Here is a 13,361-nt window from a genome sequence, read left to right as displayed (position 1 = left end):
TCTGGGTTTCTTTGCATCACGGGCCTGGCATGCAGTGTTTCTCTTACAATAATTATGTTCTTTGAGGTGATCGGGCACCGTAAGCTGCAGGTATACACAAAAATGACAGTAATGCAGACATCAGTTAGTAGTTCATGAAATATTTAAAAAATAACAAACCCTTTCATATGTCCATAAACTACTTAAACCACTCGCACGGTTGAATAACTTGTCCACAGTGATTGTAACGACAAAAAATATCCAACATGTTCACATAAAATCATAAGAACTAAAACCAGGACAATGCATCAAGGTCAGTGTAATAAAAGACGTGTCAACTTATGGGCTCATCATGTTAGAGCTTCACTGCTGCATACCCCCAAATGACATGTCAAATAATAATTTGCATAAGCTAAACAAACACCAAAGTCCATGTTGTATTAAACTCTAATTTCTGTTATAATCATTGCTGCTTATTGCCGTTTTTGAACAATGCAGATGCACAAAATACCTTTGTAACTGGCTAAGCTTGGTCACGTGTGGCACTTATATGGTTTAAAATTACGTGTAGGATATAAAGAAAAGCAAGCTGCAATAATAGGAGAGCCCTGCCTTGTGTGTGGGGGGTAATGAGTTCAAGATCATCATTAGGCTGTGGTGTAATGAGGGACCTCTACCCAGAGGTGACTGTCTTGTCAGGTGAATAATTGTAGCATAAGCCACAATGAAGAAGGAGATTAAAACTTTAGTTAAAAAAGCCCAAAAGCAGAAGCTTTGAGGATTTTAAAGATGATCACAGTTACATGTGGCTCCTGTAAACATGTGACAGTGTGTGTACATTTGAAAATTCAGATGATGCTGCAGAACATGGCTTGCATATTTGTAAATAAACATTTTGGGGATTAGCTTTTCTACAGTGAATAAAGTCTCAGTGTTTACTTGTTTTATTCCCTGATTTTAGTTTTAAATACAAAATAAAGGCCCCCAATCAGGAACATGCACAGCCCACCCCCACCCCCCCCAAAAAAAGCTAGAAACAGGCCTGGTGATCATTATGCACTTGAGTTAATTCGAGATGTAAGATACTCTACTTATTAGCAAAAACTGAACATTTTTATCCCAGCTGCAAACTTTGGTGACATGTCTGCCACAAGATCATTTAATACACACAAAAGAAAACGTTATTATAGGTAACATACTAGTTTAAATGACTTTATGCACAGTTTACCCGTTTACAGCTACAGTGCAACAGTCTAACATGCAGGTATAACTCCCACGTGCACAGGCACGTTTTTAATGCTTTTTATCCACATTTATGTCGTCTATATTTTCATGTTGCCCTGTTGCAAAGTGAACTCTTTCTGGCCGTCGAGTAAATATTCAAAACTTATTGAAAACGGTCATAAAATCTCACATTTTCCATGATGGATGATGGTTGCTGGGTCGCTTTCCTCCGTGACATGGGAGTTGGACACTTGTAAGGCTGCAAGAAGTCTTGAGCAGAAAGTTGTCTTACTTTTGCAGAAATTTTCAGAAATCCCTTGTAGCTTTGCACAACACGCCGAGTGAAATCTGTCTGAACTATACCAAAAGATGCAATGCAAATAGAACCTGGAGACGCATAGCAACCACGCAACCTGTCATTTTAAATCACGCATTTTTGTACCTACTGTTAAAAATCACTGTAATAATTGTTTTTAGTGAGTTTTTCCCTCAGTTCAACCTCAGTTATGGCGGCTTTTTTTAATATTTAGGCATCCACATAATTACTCCATCAAAGTGGTGCGTAATGATCATACGAAAATACGTCAAAACAGAGCAAAAGTGGTTTTATTTGCCACAGCATATCACAGCAGCTCATTGTATTTGAAAACTACTGGATTTCATAAGTTGTGCTTATTTTATAAATGGCCCGGAGAGTAGCAAATTCTCTCTTTCTACTCACTGTACTGAACCCGCTGCACTACCCACTTTCACCAATAGGTGTCACCCTTTTACCGTGGAACCAGCTATGTACAGCTCCAAAGTCAATCGCTAGAGAGATCTGTTGCAGTAATAACTTCTTTCCAAAAGGTGTCTGTATAAAAATCTCTGTTATGCTCTGTCAGTTTGCAGTGCCTTAGTCTGTGGTGACATTTTTACTGGCTCATGCTCATGAATCCACATGCAACGCACCCTCTGTCCCAGCCTCAGAAATGGATTTAAGACGTTTTAGTTTGATATATCACCCTGTGGTCAGTTTTTGACATTCGTTTTGTTGCGGTCTTGAAAACAGAAAACAGTTACATCTGAAAGAAGATTTTAAATAAAACAAAAAGGGACAATTATATAATACATAATAATACATAAATGTAAATTGTCTGTTTTTATACAGCACTTTTCTGCTCCACTTGCACACTCAGAGCACTTTATGAAACATGCCTCATTCACCCATTGACACACACATTCATACCCTTTTGTAGTGTTTTTTAAATAACATTGACATGCATTCTCACTCTATACTGTTTATGGCATACAGTATCTGCTTTGTTGTTGCATCACTAAAATAACTTTTGCTTAAGCAACATGAACCCAGATGGTTTAAAAAACAAAAACAAAAAAATCGAATGGCATTACATAACAAGAGAGAAACAATGACTGGAATGTGCAATGTGGATTTCGGTAAGTGTATAAAAGAGGCAACATTTCCTTGTACCATGTGGTCATAAACAGGTTGCTCTTCATTCTAAGAAAGAGCTGGATGTTTACAAAAGATGTGACGGTGTCACCATTTAGTTAGAAAGTATTAGGCCAAACTCTTTAAATCTTTGAATTTAGATGTTTTCAGTCCTGTGGCCATAGGTGTGTAAAATGTAGTACCAAGCCATGCAGTCTGCCTTTATAACATATTGTTTGTGAATGAACGGGTTGTTCTTAAGAGCTCACTGAATTTGAGTGTGATAGTGTGATAGGATGCAACAGTTGCAACAAGTTAGTTTGTGAAATTTCTTTGGTCCTACATGTACAACAATCAGCTGTTAGTGCTATCTTTAAGCTTCTATGAGTCCACATCACAGAGAGCTGGGCATCTTGTATGCCCAGCTCTCCTCCACTCTCAACATACCCTGGAATAACAGCTCGAAGAAGGCTCACAACACCATAAATGACTCCTCCCATCCAGACTACAAACTGGATCTAAACCAGGGATGTCAAACTTATACTACACTGTGGGTCACATACAGCGCACCTGATCTCAAAGGGGTCAGACTCTTTCTGTCAGCTTAAAGAAAGTTACTACCTTTAACTTAACATTTAATCCCAGAGATATTTTAATACAAGGAAACTGCATTAAATTGGCGGGCCTAATTATACGATGAAACACAGGTGAGAGTAATGACGATGGGGCTTTCAGTCAAAAATGAGAGGAACAAAAGCAGGAAAAAGGCTTGAAAAAGACAGAAAAAAACCGAACCTACAGACTAAAACAGGAAATGACAAAAACATGAAAAACTAACACATGAAGACAAACGTTCAGGCCGGAGGCTGGAAAAACCATAAACACAGCCAATGTAACAAGGATCAAACAGAACAAATACACTGCAGAAACCTGAAACTATGACATGTTATGACATGACAGAGCGCTTTGAGTAGAAAAGCGCTATATAAGAATCAGTCCATTTACCATTTATCATTTAATCATTGTTGGCTCGCAGACAGACAGACAGGCCATATATCCAAGATACTGACAGGTGAGGTGATAAACTTTCAACAGTTAAAGCAGCACATCATCTGCCAAAGCCAGTGGCATATTTTTCATATTTCAAATAAGCAGTCTGAATCTGTACCAAGATCTTCATTTCCTCATGCTCCACCTCTTCACCCACTTTCAGGAAATTCGCTGACAGATATACAAACAGACAAATAGCTCTATGTGTCTGATCATATTGTAATTAAAGCATGGGAAGCCCCAAGCATCCCGACAATGTGGTAATTTTACTTTTGAACACTAGGTGTTCTAGTCTTTGTGGCTGTACTTCTATTAAACTTCTCAAAAGGGATTCATGTATTTTTTCTTAAACCAACAAGTATTTATTTGTACTTCATGCTCTGTGTTGACCAGTATCAGTACTAGTGCTGATATTAAATGGGTTCTGTGGAAACCATTCCACGTGACTGAGCGAGAAGCAGTTTGCCTCTCAGTCTAATAAACCCTTCACTGCACAAGGAGCCATTTTTGGTAACTTAAATGGACATCAACATTGACCTCGTTATGACTCACTGTGATTTCGTAGAACCAGGTGAATTTCTTCCAGTCAATCAGCAAAGATCAGGTTATGTGGCAGATAATGCAGTGAGATCACTGCATCAGCTCGATCAGCCTGAAGTATTTCAAACTTCAGCGTTCTTCAAGAATTCAGGAAACTGGGTGTTTTTGGCCTTAGCTACTCACACACTTGTCATCATCAGAGATGGGCAGTAACACGTTACAAGTAATGTATCATTGTAATCCGATTACTTTTTTCAAGTAATGAGTAAAGTAAGGGAGTGTTTTACTTGCATCTATTTGAAAGAGTGAGTGTAAACAGAAAAAAATATATCTTATTTTATATTCTGGAATATGCAGAAAATAGGTTTAATTGTCAAAGACTGTTGCATATAATTTAATTTTTGCTTGATGCAATGTGCACAAAGTTAAAAGATTAAAACTAATAAAACAAGTTTTGAAAAGAGACTTTTTTATTTGATTACATTTTGTATGATGTATTATGCAGAAAAAGTAGAATTGGGCTGAAAGGTCTATTGCTTTATTGCCTATTCAGGTTGTGTATCATGTTTTTAAAAAGTAACTAAGTAACTGAGTAACTAACTACTTTTGAAAATAAGCAGTCAGTAAAGTAACGTCAGTAAATTTCTGACGAAACCACCACTAGTTAGAAGGCAATTTGTCTACTTCTTGTTACATAGTTACAGTTTCTACATCAGTATTTTGCTTTCAGTCGATTTACTGTTCTTTCAAAACTGGCTGACTGACTCAAAAATGTACTCGCTTTTGTTTTGGAGCTGTCTACTGTATTAGGATGTGCTCGATTCAGAGAGTTAACTAGAATGAACTTAAATCTTTGAAAAGAAGTGTAAATGTTTAGCCACATTCTGTTATTACCGCATTATTAGAGCAGCGTCATCAAGTACTGTAACACTAGGACGTGCTACAGTTTGATATGTATGTTTGTATGTTATATTTATGAAAAATGCCAGTGAGAAGAAAAATGATGATAAATCAATGGTGCTGTAAAGGTTCTGTGTGTTTTCCCGAATGGTTTTTATATACATGCTTATTGGAAAAATGTATACCCTAAGTGGGTGAGGAACTATATACGGTTACTTCACTGACCTTGACTTGCACAATAAAAACCCCAAAAAGTCACAGAAGTACAAGAAAACACTGTAATATGCTCCAATAAGACTCTGAGGGCTAAACAGAGGACTTATTACTAAATGATGAGATTTCAGTGTTGTAATAACATCTCTCACAAATTGATTATCTGCACTTTATTGTTGAGGTTAAGGAGCAGCAAAAGAGCAGATACTGGATGCAAATACTTTACATGCATTCAAACAAAGAAACATGCATTCAGAGTCACATGCACAGGGAGAAGACAGTGCTTTTTGGAATAGAAATATCCTTTATTGTGAAATTCAGCTGTTCCAGCAGCAAAGTGACAGGCAGATGGAGCATTATTCATTTAACTAGCATGGTTAATGGCACTGAATATGTACAAAGATGATATATTCTTGTCTTTTTAAAATGATTTTTTCGACTCACTCCTGATTTGTTATTTACAGTGCAAATTGTTGCGTGTACAGCCTAAGATTAAAACACAAATAGACACAAACAAATAATACGTCGTCACATTTATCTTTACATTTATGTAACTTCATGTAAGAAAATCAACTTTGTGTAATCTGAATCCATTCAAAAGCGTCTTTGTTGCAGTTTATTGGCTACTGTGATGGTATTGACTTTGGGTAATCATAAATGCTCAGTCGTTCCCAAGTCCCGTTTTTGGTGTCCAGCCAGTTGCTGGGAGAATAGATCCCTATCTCTCCTTCCTCCACTTTCTCATTTTCCTCAGAAGGACAAAACTCTTCCTCCTCTGAGCTGCTTTTCCCGGCGCTGTCTCCCCTGTCGCAAAACTTCTCTTCATTAATATTCTTGTAGCAGAAACTGCAGATCCTCAGCTTTTTAGTGGGGTGGATGTGATCGATAACGGCACGTTGCTTGTGTTGCCTCCCTAAGATGATGACCAGAGGGGCAACTGGTTTCCTGTTCAACAATGTGTGGTGCTGTGATAAAGAATAGAAAAAGGGACACACGTTGAGCTGATGTCAGTTTCACAACAGGAAGGTTTATTCTTCACAACAGCTTAGAACAGCTTCAGATATCACCATACTAACTGCAAAGAAATGGCCTTATGCTTCAGTCCGGTTTACCATACATGGCCACAGTTCCCTGAGCTAGAGACTGTATAAATCTCTCAATACAACTTTGACAAAACATAAACAAAATGTTGCTTAAATCCATTGATAATATCAGATCCACAATGTATCACAATAAACACATTTGTTTTACAAAGATAAACAAAACACAATAGTGTACTCTGTACTTCATTTTTAACTACATTTACAAACATCATAAAATTAACTCATTTTTAAACATTTTAATTCTTGTTCAGCACTAAATTATTTATGTGAAATGTATTTCCACTGTACTGACAATGTAACTTCTGTTTTTTAAAATATAGCTATTTTACTCTTTACAAGAAAATAATGTCTTTGACATAAAACAAACATATTCACTAGGGGTGCAACGATATTCGTATCGATATTGAACCGTTCGATACAGTGCTTTCGGTTCGGTACGCATATGTATCGAACAATACAACATTTGTAATTTATTTTATCAACTTTCCTTCTGACGATGCTGTCTGTGTTGAGCGCTCAGTGAATCTGCGTTCGACTACTCCGCCTAGGCTGCACTGTCGAGCGCAGATCCACTGAGCGCTCAACACAGACAGCATCATCAGAAGGAAGAGCGCAGGGCAAGCTAGCGAGACAGAAGTTAAGCTCTCCTTGCAACATGGACCTCCCCCACCCTCATTTAGATCTGGCGTTTGGAATTATTTTGGTTTTCATGTGACGTATGACCCTGAAGGTAAGCGAGTCATGGACTAAAGTAAAACAGTATGTTGGATGTGCCATGCAATGCTCAATTACATGGGTGGGAACTAGTGTGTTAGCGCAGTTAGCTCGTTAACGTGTTGGCCGTCTAGCCCCATGCACGGGGCGATCGGCGGTAGCTCGTTAACGGAGATTTGCCGTGTTGTGGCGTTAAGGTCATTTCAACGAGATTAACCTGAAAGCTCTAGTGGGAACACAACGAATATGACTGCACATTTACACCGACATCATCCTAGTGCAAAGACAAAAAAAAGCAAGCATGCTACTAACTTTAGCCGAGTCATTTAGACAGCTGTTTAATATGCTGCTGAGAATATAGCCCAGAAGAAGTGGATAGTATAGCTTTTATTTTGGAAAGAGCCATTTCTCTGTAATAAACTCTCTTTTCCAAAGATGAGTGATTCCTCAATCAGATACAGGGCTCGCAATATCGCTAGCCCGACGTCCCGGGGCTAGCGATTTTTTCAGTCGGGCTACCAAAATCTATCTCTTCCCTGCCCGTCGGGCTATTGTAGGAAGGAAAAATATATGTCAATGCTTTTGCATTCTTTCAGAAATGTAGCTGGGTAATTATGTCATTGGCATCGGTGAGCCACTGTCAATATGTGACATATTGAAATCGCGTTTGAATTTGCGCTTGTTTTTTTGCTTTCACTTTGCAATCGTGCGAACTGTGTATAGAGAGCGACAGCACTGATCTGTGAGTGATGATAATTTGTGCACCAATTCCTCTGACATCGTCTTATCAATCGTTAGCTTACTATGCAAACATGACAAGTGAAATCTCCCGCAGCAAGCTTAAACATGTGAGAGGTTGATCGCGCAGAGAATCGCTGAGCTTATGTGAGTGCGTGTGTAAAAGCGGCAGGATATATATTTTAGTTCTGCTGAGCCAAATAAGACAGGTCAGGGTGAAGAAGTGACAGCCAAAGAAAAGCTCACCACAAAACGGAGAAGTTATGACAAATCAGACTATAAGGCAAAAAGAAAGTGCAGCTTTATGGTTTCATGGACAAAAGAATTTCTGTGGCTGCAATATGACGAGCTATATAACCGGGGCTGCACATAAGTGGTCCGCAGGTGCGCATTCGCTGTCAAAATAAAAAACACGCACAAGGGTTAGGGTTAAATTTAAAAACTGTACTTTTGAGTTAAAATATATATTTATAATTTTAATAAATGACAAATTAAAAAGGCATGAACATTTTTTTGTATCGAAAAAATATTGAACCGTGACACCAAAGTATCGAACCGAACCGTGAATTTTGTGTATCGTTGCACCCCTAATATTCACTGTTCTTATACAACCTACAACTATATAGAGTGCAATGCTCCTTTAACAGCGTTCACTACTACTATGCAGTCAGCATTGATCAAACAGTTTCCTTATAACACTTTATAAATGTCTTTGTATTAAACCACAACATCAACCAGAAGAATAAAACATAGTATAAAACCCATTTATCAGAGTGCATAATACATTAATAGTTCACAGTCCAGAAGTCTCTCACAGGTCAGATTAGCTCCCCCACACACACACTCAGTATTCCACATTAGCCAAGTCCGCTAGCATTAGCATCATTTAGCCTGCAGCCTTAACCCACAATTCAGACACAACTCAGAACGAATCCATTTCTTTAGCGAGTTGCGCTCATTACCCACATAAACAACATCGTCCGTTTGTAAGGTCTGCAGTATACATTCATTTAAATGCATTTACTAACCTGTGATAAAGAATAGAAAAAGGGACACAGGTTGAGTTGATGTCAGTTTCACAACAGGAAGGTTTATTCTTCCTCTGTGCCCCAAAACGCTACTCGATACCACTGCGCGTAATGCGCCCTCTAGCGGCTGGATGTAGGATAGCATTTTAAATGACAGGTACAAAAATACAATCACAACAAAAACCTTTGGGGGGGGGGGGGGCTGTTTTCCCCAGTTTATTTCTGATACCAGATTTTACTAGAGAGCTATTCTCAACTCTCTACATTAGGAAAGCGCAGGCCAATAAAGAGTCTGTTTTGGTAGTGTTTTTTGACATAGAAAAGGCATATGATATGTTGTGGAGGGATGGGCTTTTAATCAAGTTGCATAAGTTGGGTATTGGTGGCAGGACATTCAATTGGGTCCAAGACTTTTTATCTGGTAGGAAGATCCAAGTGCAAATTGGGTCTACAATTTCTAGTCAGTGCATGGTTGAGAATGGAACGCCACAGGGCAGTGCGATTAGTCCCCTGCTTTTTGTTATAATGATCAATGATGTTTTTTCTGATGTTCCTGAGGGAATTGGGAGGTCTTTGTTCGCTGATGATGGTGTGTTATGGAAAAAAGGAAGAAATATTGAGCACCTAGTGGGCAAGGTTCAGGAGGCTGTGAATATGGTGGTTGAGTGGGGATTTGACTGGGGATTCAGGTTTTCGGTGGAAAAAACAAAAGTGATGTTCTTTACCAAAAGAAAAGTGAGTGAGACTTTGACATTGACACTGTATGACAAGGTAATTGGGAAAGTGAGCTCTTTTAAGTACTTAGGTGTTGTGTTTGATTCGAGACTGACATGGTGGGAGCATATTGATCGGATTGAAACCAAATGCAACAAAGTTATTAATGTTATGAGGTGTGTAGGGGTTGGGGAGCGAGCTCTTCTGCTTTGAAAAGACTTTACCAGGCATTAATTAGGTCGGTCTTTGATTATGGGTGTGTGGCATATGGTTCAGCAGCTCCTTCTGTGTTGAGACGTTTGGATGTTCTGCAATTGGAAGCCCTTAGAGTATGCTGTGGAGCTTTTAAGACGTCTCCAGTCGGTGCCCTACAGGTGGAGATGGGAGAAATGCCCCTAAATCTTAGGAGGAAGCAAGTGTCGGTGAATTACTGGGTTCATCTTGGTGGTCATGGTGACGCACATCCCACAAAGGAGGTACTTTTGGAATGCTGGGAGTATGGAAGAAGTCAGAAGGCTCATTTTGGAAAGGTGGGGAATCAGTGGGCTAAGGAGTGTCAGGTGTATGAACTTAAAATATGTCCTGCAGTAGTGTTCTCTGTGGTTCCCCCATGGTTATTGGAGACCCCTCCTGTGGACTGGTACTTGCTGGATCTGAAGAGAACATTGAAAGGCAGAGTCGATCTTGTTTCAGCATTTCATTTTCACAGCTTGACTGAATACCCTGAGTGTATTCATGTGTTCACGGATGGTGCTAAAAGTCCAGTTACTGCAAGTACAGGGTTTGGACAGTTCCGTCAAAATATATTGGAATACACAGACGCACTTCGGATGGACTGGCAGTATACACGGTTGAAATGGTAGCAATTTTGGTAGCATTGAAATGGGTAGAGTGTTCGAAAATCAGGCAGGTGGTAGTGTGTTCTGACTCGGCAGCTGTTCTTTCAAGTCTACAATCATTTTGTTCGAAGACAAGGCAGGGCATGCTGTATGCTATTCTGGAGACTGTCAGCAGAATAAGGTGTTGTGGTGGCAATATTCACTTTCTTTGGGTGCCAGCTCATGTAGGGATCAGTGGAAATGAAAAGGTGGATAGGTTGGCGAAAAGAGCGTTGACTAAAAATAGGACTGAGATGGAAATTACAAGCAGTGGATCTGAAGCGAAAGGTGTTGTTTGGAGGCAGGTTGTTCAGGAGTGGCAGAAGCGGTGGGATTCAGGGAGTACGGGCAGGCAATTGTATCATCTTAAGAAGGAGGTGGCAGTGAGTAGGTTGTATAGGGGTAATAGGAGAGATGAGGTAGTCATTACCAGGCTTAGACTGGGACATTGTGCATTAAATAAAACACTACAGATGATAGGAGAACATGGGACGGGGCATTGCGGAGTGTGCCAGGAGGAGGTGGAGACAGTAGAGCATGTAATACTGCGGTGCAAGGGTTATGATGTGGAGAGGTCAGTTCTGCAGAATAGATTGAAGGAGCGGGGAATTGGGGAATTTAATCTGAAGAGTGTGTTGGAGGGTAGTAGGGCACAGGTGAGGGAACTGGTGGGGTTTCTGAAGGCTATATGTGTTTATGAAAGAGTGTAGGGTTTTGTTTTTTTTGATACAGCTTGTGAACTCACTGTCTGACCCATACTCCGGAACAGTAGGAGGCAGTAATTAGAGCAGGGCGATATGGCCAAAAATATTTATCACGATATATATTTGAAAATTTGCGATAACGATATAACTGACGATATAATTGATGCGAGACAAAATACAACTCCACAACATTACTAGCGCAAAAAGACAACCTTCCATTTATTTTCACTTAAACAAGAAGCTGGTTTTTATGTACATTAAAGCTTTATAAAAATGTAACAGTGCAAATGCAAATTCCTTGCTGAAAGTTTAACCAAAAGGCATTTCCAGTAGAAATGGGCTGACATATCCTGAGCATAACCATGTATAATATCCACTGAAGTTAAAAAGAGGTGCTTTGCAACATTAAACTGCAGTGTGCAGTACGTATTTTTCGGACCATAAGGTGCACGGGATTATAACGCACATTAAGCGAAACAAAGCAGTCAGATAAATCAAACTTTATTAAACTCATTCTTCTTGCTTCCTCCACTTCTGTACCATTGATTCATTAATGTTGAATTCTCTGGCAGCTGCTCTATTCCCATGTTGTTGCAGTATATTAATGACTAACCTTGTATTGTGGATGGATTATCTCAGTTGTTCTCCTGACTGAAGTTCGGTCCGTTTACAGCATCCTGCCATGCGATTGCATTTGTCTCTAACTATCAGGAACCTTAGTGTTCGTCCTCCAGCTTCACTGTTTATGTTATGCTAACATAGCTGTGTCGCTAGCGATCATGTAGCACATCATTATATACCAGCTAGCCCAACTTCAGTAACCCTACAAACGTCACTGCTGTTTAGTTTCCTGTCTTCATTTATGTTGGAAGTGATAGCAGAGCTGTACGTTTGAATTTTTTTCAGAAATTTCTCAGTCAGAACATGCAATATCATGCTTAGGTAACTAGCAAAACTAGCGAGCTAACTTCCGCTAGCTTCCTGCTAACTTCTAACTCCGTTAAATGTAATACATTTTGTTTTCATGGATGCCTGGAAGTTAAACTTCATAGTTACACCTGGTAAAGCAGCAATGCTGATCGTTTTATTAAAGATGAAAGAATTTAGACAGTTTTTAACTCTCAGTGATGCTACAGCGTTCGTTTGACCTGAAGGACACAGAGTTTAGGACCCAGATTACTCCCAGATTTAAGAGCATCTTAGTCTGACAAATACGACAAATACGACAATAACGACGGCCGATTGCATGTTCTGCAAAAAAATGTGCTTTGTTGTGTATCTGACGGACAAACACCAAACCAGTTCCACATCACTGAAGTTGCACCATTTTTACAAACCAATTCTGGTTCATCTGTTTCACTCAACAATCGGCCATGTGCGTATGAAAACAAAGGCACTGCGCATGCGCGTTTTACTCATATTCTATCGCGATATTTCATTTTCCTATCGTTGCATACCGGTATTACCGTGAACGGTATAATATGGCCCAGCCCTAGCGGTAATGCCCCTTTACGTTGGTTGCCAACCGCCGTTAAACACAAAGGAGAAGAAGAAGTCCATGAGGGCCGGTGTCCCTGCAGGTTTTAGATCTCACCTTGGGTCAACACACCTGAATCACATGATTAGTTCGTTACCAGGCCTCTGGAGAACTTCAGGACATGTTGAGGAGCTAATTTAGCCATTTAAATTAGCTGTGTTGGTTCGAGGACACATCTAAAATCTGCAGGGACACCGGCCCTCGTGGACTGAGATTGCCCACCCACCCCCAACCGGTCGCTGCAGATGGCCGCCCCTTCTTGAGCCTGGTTCTGCTGGAGGTTTCTTCCTAAAGGGAGTTTTTCCTCCCCACTGTCGCCCAGTGCTTGCTCAAAGGGGATCATTGGATTGTTGGGGTTTTCTGGCTTTTACTGTAGTGTTTTCACCTTACAGTATAAAGCAGCTTGAGGAGACTGTTGTTTTGCCATGATGCAATATAGTATTAAATATTACTAAATTTTAAAAACATCTATTATAGCATCAAAGTAAAACAAAAAAACTAAAGTATACTTCAATGAATTTAATCAAAATGTCTAATCTGGCAAAAAAAGAAAAAAAAGGTTTCACCTTTAAATAAAAATCCAAATCACAAACACATTATGATTTTT

Source organism: Rhamphochromis sp. 'chilingali' (genome assembly GCF_963969265.1).
Source record: "Rhamphochromis sp. 'chilingali' genome assembly, chromosome: 15".
NCBI lineage: Eukaryota > Metazoa > Chordata > Actinopteri > Cichliformes > Cichlidae > Rhamphochromis > Rhamphochromis sp. 'chilingali'.
The sequence above is the reverse complement of the archived record's forward strand: the minus strand, read 5'-3'. Positions refer to the sequence as shown.